General features: G+C 37.8%; 1 long non-coding RNA gene across 1 annotated transcript; it reads right to left on the bottom strand.

Annotated features, from left to right (window-relative positions):
- Positions 1–4,509: 4,509 nt before the first annotated feature.
- LOC147828145 (uncharacterized) lies at positions 4,510–12,624 on the bottom strand. Its single transcript, XR_015451230.1, has 3 exons — positions 12,201–12,624; positions 11,130–11,218; positions 4,510–5,376 (listed from the first exon to the last, which is right to left on the bottom strand). It is a non-coding gene; the product is annotated as an uncharacterized LOC147828145 (long non-coding RNA).
- Positions 12,625–13,081: the final 457 nt, after the last annotated feature.

The raw sequence follows: 13,081 nt of genomic DNA, 5'->3' as shown, positions 1-13,081 counted from the left end.
ATCACTCTTTATCCATGAAGGGAAAAGGAACAAGACCATGCTAAAAGGATATGGCATGTTCTGCAAGCACATGACATGCTCGATTCATTGACAACCACCACTGGTGTGGAGGCTTCCACTCCACTGCATACCAGATTGAAACTGAGGGAAGAATATCATCCCAAGGCTCTGATCCTCATCAAGTGGGTGCCTGCAAGTTTCCTGTGCTTCTTTCTCAGCAGTCTGGTACTCAAGCATGTCACTGTATATAGTGAGCAAGCAATCCCAGGACACAGGGACCTTGAACAGTACTTTTCCTACCCTATACAAAAAGAAAACTCACACAGACTAGATTTCTGATTTTTTAGTCTTTTTATACTTGAATTTATTCACACAAAATATGGTATCGGCTTACACTCAGGGCCCCAACATGCTCCACTGAAGCATAGGAAGATCCATTTCCTGTGCTGTGATGGAGGCCATACTTGCTGCTATCTGGATCCTGGTGAGGTTCCAGAGGCTGGCCTTTCCTGGCTCACTGTGAGGTCTGGACCCATCACTAGAAAACACACCCGAAAGAACCCATCCTGTACTTTATCCTATGCCCTTCTTTTTCTCCATCTGCACAATCCACACATCATGGGATTACTCAGGTGTCCATCACCACTACAAGGACCCTCATTTATGCACACTGAAAGCCAGAGAAGAGAAAATGGACACTCCTGAGCAGACACCGGACAAACTGTTACAATCTGTATCTCAGGGAACTACTCTAGGATAATGATCTGAATCCTTGCTTTTTCTCTACAATGCCTAGGTTGTTGTTGTTGTTGTTCTTTTTTTTTGAAGCAAAAAATTTATTAGTACATTTCAGGTAAACATAATGATAGCATTCATCACAGGAAATTTGTACCTGTTCATGATGTATCTTTCTTCTTTTTTTCCCATTCTCCTCCCCTCCCTCTACCTCTCTCCTTCTCCTTTATTTACAAAAGCTTTGTTTCCATTTTTTCTTCTATTTTCTTTTCTTTCTTTCTTCTTTCCTCTCCCCCTCCACCCTCTTTTGTTCCCCTTTACAATGGCCAGTTTAAAGGCACACTTTCGGCCTGGATTCAGTAGCACCTGATTCTACACCCTGATAGGAATGAGGCCCTTAACCTCACACTTGCCAAATAAAGGAGACTACCTCAGAGTTTCACTATCAACAATGAAAATCACATCTGAAAATAAGGTCTCTGATGTGTGAATGTGGGGTCAGCTCAGAACTCGACAGTCACAGTGACCTTCCCAGCATAAGAATCCAGTACATGACAACATCTCATTGGGCTATTACCCTTATGCTAGCCACCTGGATATTGAAGATTGGATGGGTGCCAATGGGCTGTAATTTATACTTTTGTTTTTCCTTGGTTTGTTCAAGGTTTTTTCAACACACTCATTCAATTCATCACTTCCATTAACTTGAAAGCACCTACAGAAAACTGTCATTTAGCTCTCATCTTGCTCTTCCATGTCACTGACTCTTTCTGCCCCTCACCCAGAAACAGAAAGGCATCCTTCAGCTATGTGTTAATAGAGTCCTTTATTCTATGTAAATTGTATTCTCTGGAATGTCCAAATGTGTAATAGAGCCATCTGTAAATTTTTCAACGTTTACTGTTGTGTTGTAACACCACCATGTCTACATCCAACCATGATGTGATGGATCCCTGAAATTGTACAGGTTCAATATTCATTTGTCTCATACAAAATGCAGTATTGCATTCACTAGATATTTTCGTCATGTCTCTCATTTCATCCATTAGTATTTGTAACAAAACCTCAGTAACAAGTGTCGAGGACATCCTCATCACTCATCCCTGTATTTGAAGATCTGATTTCCTGTGATGTGGTGAATGCCCACATTAGCACTTATAGAGAGATCAGTAGTGTTCTACTTTACAAACTTATTTTGCTTGCTGTGATGTATTCACCCATCTATGGACTCTTGTCATAGACTTCTGATTTGGTATATGTCTCATTTGCACTTATACAACTCCAAATCCCCTATGTCACTTCATCGTTTCAGCATCCACTTATGTTATCTAGATACTTGCAGGCTTCCATGGATAAAGCCTTGTAAGAGAGTGTTGTCTGTCTTCAGTGATACATGCAAACCTTCCAAGGACAATATTTCAGAGATGGACTCAGTGAAAATTACATAAATCTCTTCTCCACCAGTAGCAATACAAGCATATTACATCTATTACATTCCAGCAAAGATGCAATGACATTTGATGTATCCTTGTAATATTAAGGTGATAATATGTTTTGAAAACATGTATCATGAGAAGTGGGGGAATCTAATAAAACCTAACACAGTCATAAAATGAATTGTTGAAAATGAGATGTCACTAGTGAGTGACTATTTCATCCCAGACCAATGCACTAGCCAAGACTTGAACATCTGAGCACCTAGTTAGGAACTTGCCAGGGTTATAGAAGATCAAACAGCCTTCACTGGACTATGACCATTTTATCATTTACCTTGTTGCTAGGGTGACTGCAACAACCATCTTTTCTGGATCACTGTGTTCTCTTGAAGGGCATCTGAAAAAAATACAAAGCCAGTTTGGCATAGAAGGTGCTGTGTCAGAACATGAGGCTACTCCCTTTTTAATGTCCATTGCTAAAGGATGGCCGAACTCCTCAGGATACTTGGATTCACCAAACAAAAACAGTATTGTCAGAGAGTCCATATTTTGTCATCTCCACACCCTGGAAATTAACCTATGCTTACTGCAGTCCTGGAGTTCCACAATAATTTCAATTAATCAGTTCATAATCACTCCCTCAGCAGTCCTTGCTAAAACACCAATTTTCCCTATGGCATATAAAGGATAAATTCATATTTACTAGAACTGTGAAGGACAAAATTATTTCTTATAGGAGCAGTGACCACTAAATCTAGTAATAGTCAGGACACCCTCATCCATTTCCCCTATGGATGAAGATCTGGTTTAGGGTACCTCAGCACTTACCTCATAACTCTCTATGGACTTTACTCGCTCCCATGGGTAGGATAATCACAGTGTCTTCAGAGCAACTTGAATATCAAATCATGAAAAATGATTTTGAAACCTATGTCATTCAAAGAAGACATTGACACATTCCCTTGTTCATGGCGTTCAACATGACAAATCATATTCTTATCACAATTACATGGCTAAAGCTGAACACTGAGCTAAAAGCCTACTGAGAAATATCATCTTGTTTGGAAGAAACACTAGCAAAATTCCCATATTCAATACTAGGGGATAGAAAATATGGTCAATGACCTGCATCCCTATACAATAACCTATCACAATCTCTAAATAAGTCCATAGAACAATCTCATATTTACAAAAAGCATTACTGACAAATCATATTTTGAACTGTGTTCTAAGCAGAGGTTACCACAGGAGTTCAAAAGCATCATTCATGATATAAATACCAAAAAATAAGAAATGCCTCTAATGATTTCAAGTCAACAAACCTGTACACTAGGATAAAACTTAATGGAATACCTGCCAAAAAGCCAGGGTAACATTGTGTTAGATATCCCATCCACTTTACCAAGAAATCTGAAGGTTATTTGTTGACGTCTTGGTAGGGACAATTTCTTACTTACCGGGTTAGTCATAACATTTCATAAATTACCATTCTTAACTTCAATCACTATAATTTAATAACTGTTGGAATCTTAGACAACACTTTGAGATGTGTGTTTAGGACACATCATCTTTCACCTGAGGGGAGAAAAAAAGGACAATTTTAAATTTTTTTACCTCCATCATCAGGGAAACCAACTGAAGTACTTAGATCTTTAGAATTTCAAGGTAAGAGATGTTGTTCTTCACACCATTTTCTCTTGGCTGGGTACCTGTAGAAAAAATTATGGTCAATACTTTGATGGGGATCAGTTGAATAACTTACATGGATCCCTGCATATGCCTCCACACCTCCTAGCATTAAATTCAGAGTTTATCAAAACTTTATATAATAGCTAATTGTTACTAGCAGTGGTAAACAGAATCATTCCTTTACTAAATATGTACAGGAAACATGCTAAAATAAATGTAAGAACCCCACACTTACATTTTCCCTCTTGATCATCATGGTCATGGATACAACAAACTGCCACTGTTGGTCATCATGAGACTTACCACCGTATCTGCATGGAAATGTAAAAACATGGGTGACAAGTATATGTATGGTAAGACTTTTCTACTGGGACCCTTCAAATAACTTTCTTTATCGTCATTATTTCAAGATTTCATTTCCAACTGGACTCATCAACTCTACTTGTATTCTTGATTATTTTATGATGATCATTGTTCCAAACCTCATTATCTCATGACTGCTAATATTTAACTTGTTAACTACCATGATGCATAAATGCATAATAATAACCTGAGTACATGCAAGTCATTTGAAATTCCCAGGGTAAATTCTCTCTAAATGTAAGATAATGCAATAATATGGTTTCTAGAATACAAAATACTGCATTAATTATATACATACTTACATTTTTTTAATCATATGATAAAAATTGTAGGGAAACAAACATCACTGACCCACATATTTGATGATCTAATGGTTGGTCTGGCATGTGCTGTACATGAAAATGTTTACTCTAATTCAGAAATATCTACTGATAATGAACTTTTTAAGTTCACTGTTAACCCTTGACAGGAATCAAGACACAACCTACCAGGAACTGTTGAATAGCTTCTATTACATCCATGATCACAGGACTCTACCTGGATTCTTGTAGTTCTCCAAGGTCAAGGATAATGTCAGATAAGAAAACATTTCTTCATGGAATATCTGCCTAGTTCCTATGATTACTATAGTTGGGACTATGTGATAAATACTTGGATATGTGCAACCTCCTCACAGGGTTACACATTCTCTCTGAAATACAGAAAAGAAACTGTGTGGTTTCAAGTGTTCCTAAGGATTGTATTATTTCTCACCTGAATACTGGCAAAGAAATCATGATGGCAAGTGGTAGGGAAACCATAACTTCACTTGCCTCATGTGATCTGAAGATCAGGTGGTCTGTGCTTTAGTTTTGGTCTACATCAGCACTTGTTTGCATAAAAGCAATGTCTGCCATTAAAGGCTGGTGTTAGATTAACTGTGATCTCACTATAGAAATCTGCAAAGGCTTTAGAAAATACATCTTTAAGAATATTTGAGAAGGTAAAACCAGTAAGATGCCAAGCTGTGCTGTGGTTTGGGCCTACATCAGAACCTACATGAAACCACCTACCTACATGGTGTGCTGACCAACAGTTGAAAGGGTTACTATAAGGTCTTGACAGAAATCTAAAAATCCCAGTGTTTGGTGCACATCTTATTGCATGTCTATACCTACAAATAAAGAAAAATCCATGTTTACTGTTACAAATTTATTTTTTACCTATAAACATACTGCTCTAGTCGGTGTTTCCAAGGAAACAGATTTACCACAGGATATACAAATTTATAGGTCTGTCTTACAATATTCTCCCCAAAAGTCAAACCCAGAAAAGTGCAATAAATCTTTCCACATAATATTCCACATGAGTCCAGCCAGAGGCCTACAGCCCTCAGCAATATCTTATGCAAGTTCATATCAAGAATCTGCACCAAAAGGCTCAAGGGCCAGTGGTAGAAGCTCAAAAGTCTATGCCGGCAGGGTGAACAATCTGTGCCAGAACACTGAGGGATCTGCACTGGGGCCAGGAAGTGATGCTCAAGGCAAAGGCAAAGACCAGCACCCACCCACCCACCCACCCACTGAGGGAGCAACAGCAAGAAAAGCCACTGAGTTCCAGTTCCAACAAAGCTTCTCCTGGAAAATCAGCAGCCAGCATTCCTCCCCTCCTATCCTCCTTTTATGCAGTTCTGGTAACAATCCTTAGGTGGGTCACCCACACCCAGAATCACCCTCAGTTCAGCTGAGCATTCCCACTTAAGCTGGCCATTATTTGATCCACACACATACTATAAACAATTTCAGTAGAAGAATTTCAACAGTATCATTAATTACCTTGATGTCTGGAAACAACATCTTTAATGAGAAATGTAACAGCAGCTCATCTCTGTGCACTTGGAAAGAGCTTGATGGGAGAGCAAAAGACTTGAGAACACAAGTTTCAGTGTCACAGTTCTAATTTCATGGTTTCTCAGTGTTAGTCAAGGGTGTTATCTATCCTTCCTTATCACTTGCCTGGATACCTGGAAAGCTCCATTTATAAACATGTATGTACACAGTGATGTCTTGACTGGAACCTAAGTAGATCCATGTGATAAATACATTTAAGGACACAGTCTGTTCTATAAAAATACCAACAAATAACCTTGGTCCACTTTCCTTATTAAGGAACTGTCAACACTCTTTGGATCCCATCAAAACTTCAGTACCAGCAACATTCTTAGAGTCATCATATTCTCTTCACATAACACCTTCAATGATTAAATGGTCAATACTGTGGAAAAAATAGGATATCTTACCAAGACACATGTAGTTATTAGTGGGATTATTACTAAAGTCATTATATTTAAACTCTAAATGTTAAGGAATAAAAAACAGCATTATTTCCCAACTGACAATTTTTTTCCTACCTGACACACTGAAAGCATAACACAAATGTCACCTTGATTGCCTAGGTATCTGAAAATCAAATGGTCCATATATTTTTAAAGCCCACATCATCACTCAGAAACCAGCAAAATCTCCATGAAAAATCACTGCAAAGCCTCACCAGCCCCAACCTCTGACTTTCCCCTCATCTTTGTAAGATGTCAACACTCTCAAACAGATATGATGCCCCTAACAATCCTTTGTCTCCTGTTTACAGGCAGCAAATACTCCAGTCAGTCCTTGGGACCTAATGAGATCTGGTTAGTGGATGCCTCTGCTACTCAGTGTTACGCGGCCCTGGAATTGACCATTATGGGGGTATTTGCACTTAAGAAGTTAATAAATTCCACACTTGGGGCATTTCTTTTGGGAGAACCAGTTATTAAGCATTTACCAGAATATGCTGGTGCACAAAGTAATAAATGAACAGGGAGAAGCACTATGAATACTGACAACTCAATCTTTTTGTTTCTCATGAACTTCTTGCGACTTTTGTAGATGAAAGAATGTCATATGCCTTAAAATAACTATTTTTCTAAACTGTTATATATTTTATGAAAAGAAATGTTAGACACTTTTATTACAAATTTCTTAATATAATATAATGCTGGTTAGGAACTTACAAATCTCATGTCAAAAGTTTATAAATGTGCTTACAAAGATAGGTATTAAATAATTCTTATTATATAATTATTCAAAAAGATTTAGATAAGTGTATATATGTATATATATATTACTAGATCTAGCATAGAAATCAGATACACAAATTTATAACATAGGTATAAATATATAAAATCACTGATACAGGTTTGAACACACACACACACACACACACAAACACACCCCTTCACCTATTCATCCTAGTGATAGTCTTATTAGTAGTGGGTCTCTAGGACTCAGACTTACTAAAATGTTTCTGATTTAAATCCAAAGAGCTGAAAACTCATAAATTGGGTTGGAGATGCTTACAAGCCAGAAAAATCATGTTCTAGAATACATTAAGAGTAATAGCGATGCACAGAATGTATGAGAAACCCATTCACCAGGTGAAAAGGCCTCTGAGATTGGACAGAGTGGAAACAAAAAGTCCAGTTCAAATCACAAAGCCAAATCTCACTAAAAGGTCTTTCTTTTGAAGACTGCATTTAATTGACCAGCAACCTAGCAAGTAGTACATTTGTAGAATGCAGTTTAGCTGAAAAGCTGGTTTTATGAAGGAGTCAGTGACCACTGGAAGTAATCAATATGCCTGTCCCCATGGGCCATGGCCTAAGTACATATGGATTTCAGACCCCTGCTTCTAGTTGCATACTGGTCGTGCCTCCTGATTAGCTCTGACACACAAAGAGCTCTGAAATTATCTTTCCTGTTCTGACTATACAAAAACAGCTGAACAAACTGAAAATCAGCAACTTTAATTAGATCTGCAAGAGCACTGAGGTCATATCACAAACTGCCACAGCAAAAAACAGACAGACATGCAAGTATAGAGAATCACAGTTTACCGGGACCAGAGACATATGGAGATAGAAACTGGTAGGAACAAATAAACAGCAACTGATGAACTGCTGAAAGCTGACTGCAGACTAACTCCAGAGTTCAAATCCACTGTACCCTGTTTTAGGGGGCCTCCTATAATACTGGTGTGGGTTTGGCCTTCAGAAGACCCACCAGGGGTGAGTCAAATATGAGAGACAATCTTCTCTTCTGTGAGCAGTGAAGGACAGAAGTAACCACTTTGAAATAAGCCCAGACAGTTCTACTTTCTCTAATGAGATTGTGCTCAAGGGAAGCTACTTTGCTACAGCTTTATCTGATGAAGAAGAAGAGCAACTAGACATTGTTAGTCATTCTAGATTTTCTGTCTTGCATAATAGGAAAAAAAAGCTGAGAAAAGTTACTGATGGCTACAACTTGGGAACTCAAGTCCATTAAAAAACTGATATATAATTTTAAGGTGGAATGCTTCCATTCCTCAAACTCTTATCCCCACACTGACAGAGCTCCTATATAAAAACAGTGGGTTACAAATGAGACACCTAAGAGAGACATTCTATTTAAGAAGAGGTTCTTAGGAGACTTGGAGACAGCATGGAAGTGGCAAACAATGGGAAATTAGAGAAAAATGGAATCTTTGGTGCACAGTTATAATAAACCTTAAACAGGAAACGCCCTGGTCCTGGCCAGACTAATATCATCTTTATACTGATAGCCTGACTGCCTCAGTGCCCAACAACAAAATTTTGGATATACTAAAGGCAAGAAGAAAATGTGATCTGAAGAAACAGAATGAGCATCAGTACTGGATTCAGATACAACACAGATTTTGAAATTGTCAGATAAGAAGCTTACAACAACTGTGATTGATATATTAAAGGTTTTATGGTATGCTAAAGAATTTATTTGGTCTTTGATCCCATTCCTGGCAAAGAATTTCAAAATCCCTTGGAACTTCCTCAGTTATGGGCATGCTTGTGTTAATGTTGATCTTAATGAAATGACTCATGGTAGATGCCTAATTAGCTTCAGGATCAGGGCTGGTCACTAGAGAGACCAAACTCACGATTAGAAGGCTGGAATCCTGGGCCAATCTGACCTCCATGAAGGAGAAAGCACTGAAGATTGAACTCAGTCACATGCCCAGTGGTTTACACAGTCATGCCTGTGTGATGACAGCCCAAACAAAAACTCTGGACACCAAGTGGAGCATCCCAAATCATGAACACATTACTGTGCACAGATAATGCCACATCCAGATTCCATAGAAAGGATACAAGAGCACTGAATCCCGGCCCTTCCAGAACTTTTCTTCTGTGTTTCCTTCATAATAAAACTGTGTCTGTAAGAGAGGGAGGAAAAAACGTGGGGAGAGGAGGAGAGTAACAAGGGAAGGAAGAAAGAAAGGGCATTGGAGAGGAATAAAGAAAGGTAAAATAGAACATTTTATTCTTAATCGATAACTGCTGAAAGTAATAGTAGCTGTGAGACCAAAGCAACTCCATTTTGCTAAAAGCCACTATTCCCCTAGCTTCTATTATTAATGGTTGAAATGTGCTTGCTCTGGGACAAAAGACACACTCTGTAACAAAGCAAAGTTCTTAAATTAATTGCTCAACCATCTGTCTTCCCAGGAAATAAACATTCTGGGTCCCCTATTTGTAAAACAATCTGTCAATGTGCCGACCATCAGTACATAATGGTCGTGGCCATTAGCCATTGTGTCTACTGACTGCCAGTACTTGACAGTCAGCCACTAACCTTTGTCCCTCTTTTCCCTCCTAAAACCTATACATAATCACCCCTCAACCCCCAATGGGCCTAGCCAATCAGAAGTATACACTTCATACTTGCTAAATGCCAACCAATCATGTGATTACTAAATGGAAAATCCCCAAACCTTGCTGTAACTTTAGTAAAAACCCCACTAATTTGAAATGCGGGGCTCTCAATCTTGACCCGCTGCTTTGGTGACAGTTGAGAGTCCCTGTTTGAGCTTGAATAAACGACCCTCCTGTGCTTGCATTGGAAACAGCTTTGTGGTGGTCTTTGGGACTTCATGATCTGGGCACAACAGTAGCAACAATATATTGGATGCATATAATTTCTGAATGAGTGGAATCAGTGACAGCAACAGTGGCAGGGATGGTAAAAGTTTTATAGCTTTCAATGATGCAAACAGCCTGCTGCAGCACAAGTGCCATAGGATTGCCACCACTGGCATAGGGAGTAGTAGCATGGGGGAATTGAGAATGCTCTGCTATAAGGTACCTATGTTAGCAGAGAAGCAGTATAGTGTTATTTGAAACTAACAACTTAGACTTGGTGGTCTTAGATAAGCTGTAAATATATATTGCAAACTCTATGACAAGCACTAACATTTTTTTAAAAATTTTTATTTATTTAATTTTTCTTTTTGGTACTGGGGATTGAACTCTGGTCCTTGCATTTGCCCAACAGGTGGCAAAACCACTGAGCTAAATCCTTGTCCCACACTCACATTTTTAAAAGGTATAATTGATATGCTAGGTGAAGAGAGAAAATGTATTCATTAAAGAAACAAGGCAAGGAAAATGACAGAAGGACTATTCTCTACAATATATAAAAAACTGAAAAAAATCTGACCCCCCAGATTCAAAGACCCAATTCAAACATGGGCACCTGAAGGGAACAGACATTTCTCAAAGAAGTAAAAGCAGCAAACCAATATATGAAAAAATGTTCAACATCACTCATCATTCAAGAGATGCAGATGAAAACAACACTGAGATTCCACCTCACACCACAAAGAATGGCTGCTATCAAGAAATCATCCAATCACAAATGCTGGCAGGGTTGTGGGGAGAAAGGAACCCTTCACCATCGCTGGTGGGAGTGTAGGCTGGTGCAACCACTGTGGGAATCAGTGTGGAGATACCTCAAAGAACTAGGGCTAGAGGTCCCATTTGACCCAGATAGTCCCCTGCTGGGTATCTTCCCCAAAGAGTTAAAAGAATCATACCACAGTGATAGATGTGTCCCCATGTTCATAGCGGCACAGTTTGTAATAGCTAAAGCTTGGAAGCAGCGCAAGTGCCCATCAACTGGAACCTGGATAAAGAAAAGGTGGGATTTTTTAATCAAATGGAGTACTACTCAGCCATAAAGAATGAAAAACTAGAGTCATCGATAGCTAAATGGATGCAATATCAAGGCCATACTCTTAAATGAAATAAATAGGACACACATGTGTAAATACCAAATAGTTTCACTAGTGTGAGAAACTGATAGTGTAAACAAGGGTTAAAATGATTTAAATGAATAGTTAATAATTTGAAAGAGGAAAAAAGGTCCAAAGACGAAGGGGTGAAGGGGGGTGAAGGTAGGGGAAGGGGAAAGGAAAAGAGGGAAAGGAAAAACTATGAGAAAAGAAAAAATAAATGGAAATGATGTCTATGAAAATAGGGAAGGGTGGAGGGGGTGAAGGGCACACAGGTAATGGGGAAATAAAATAGGAACCAACATACATCATGTACAGGCACAAACACTCAATGATAAATGCCAATGAATTGTGTACCTAAAATGTACCAATAAAAGAACTTAAAATTAAAAAATTAACAAAGAAACAAAAGAAAAACGAGGGAAGATTTTTAAAGAAATGAAAAACTGTCATGACTAGAAAACACAAGCATGGTAGAGATTAACTGAACTATATCAATGATTATTTTAAATATGAATTACCTAAATATATCAATTTAAACGTAAAGACTGTCAGAGTATACTTTTGAAAAAAATTCAAGTATAGCTTTTCTATTCTACATAATTCCATTTGACATAATTAAAAGTGGAAGGATAGAGAAAGATGATATACCATGGCAACACAACCAAATGAAATCTGAACTAGCAATATCAATTTCAGACAAAGCAGACTTCAAGAAATAATCAGGGATAAAGAATTGTGATAGATATGATAAATGGAGTCAGCTCTCCAAGAAGGCATAGTAAATCTTAACATGTATGCACCTGAACAACTGATTATCAAAATATGTGGGAAAAAAGATCATTAGAGCTACAAGAAGAAATAGACACATACATTATTATAGTTGGAAACTTCAACACTCTTCAATCAGTAATTGATAGATGCAGCTGAAAGAAAAAAATGGAAGTGCATAGTTGAATGAAAGGCCACCATCAATTCATTGGATGTAACTGACATTTCATAAATACTTCCTCCAACAAAGCAGAACAAATTCTCTTGAAGCTCACATGGAACATTTACTAAGACAGACCACATTCTAGGCCACAGGACAGATGTTAAGAAATCATAGTTTGTTCTTGTACTACAAAGAAATTAAGCTAGATATCAATAATAGAAACATAGCTAGAAAATTCCCAAAATATTTAGACTGTAACACACTTCCAAATAACATTTATCAGGAGAGTCTCAAGAAACTTTAAACTATTTTAAAGTAAATGATGAGAACACAAATTATCAAAATATGTTGAAGGCAGCAAAACCAGTGCATAGAGGAAAATTGATAACATTGAAAGCATAGTGTTAGAAAAAAAGAAAAGTAATCTAAGCTTCCACTTTAGGAAGCTACACAAATGAGAGCAATATAAAATGAATGCAAGGGCTGGGGATTTAGCTCAGTGGTTCTGCCACCTGCCTCACAAGTGCAAGGTCCCAAGTTCGATCCCTGGTACCAAAATAAAGAAATAAATAAAATGAATGCAAACAAAAGAAAAAAACAATAAAAATTATTGCATAAATCAATAAAATCAAAAAATAAAAAAAATTTAAATATTGCTAAACCCAGAATATGGTTCTTTGAAGATGAATGAAATTGATAAATCCTAAACCAGGCTAATCAAGACAAAGAGAGAAAGAGGTCAATTACTAATATCACAAACAAGAGAGGACATCAATACTGAGCTCATTGAAATGTAGAAGATAATCAAGAATCTTATGAA

Source organism: Heterocephalus glaber, unplaced genomic scaffold (genome assembly GCF_053883595.1).
Source record: "Heterocephalus glaber isolate CG9 unplaced genomic scaffold, H.glaber_assembly_v1.0 deba00001272, whole genome shotgun sequence".
Taxonomy (NCBI): domain Eukaryota; kingdom Metazoa; phylum Chordata; class Mammalia; order Rodentia; family Bathyergidae; genus Heterocephalus; species Heterocephalus glaber.
Note: the sequence above shows the minus strand (reverse complement) of the source record. Positions and strands in the feature narration are given on the sequence as shown.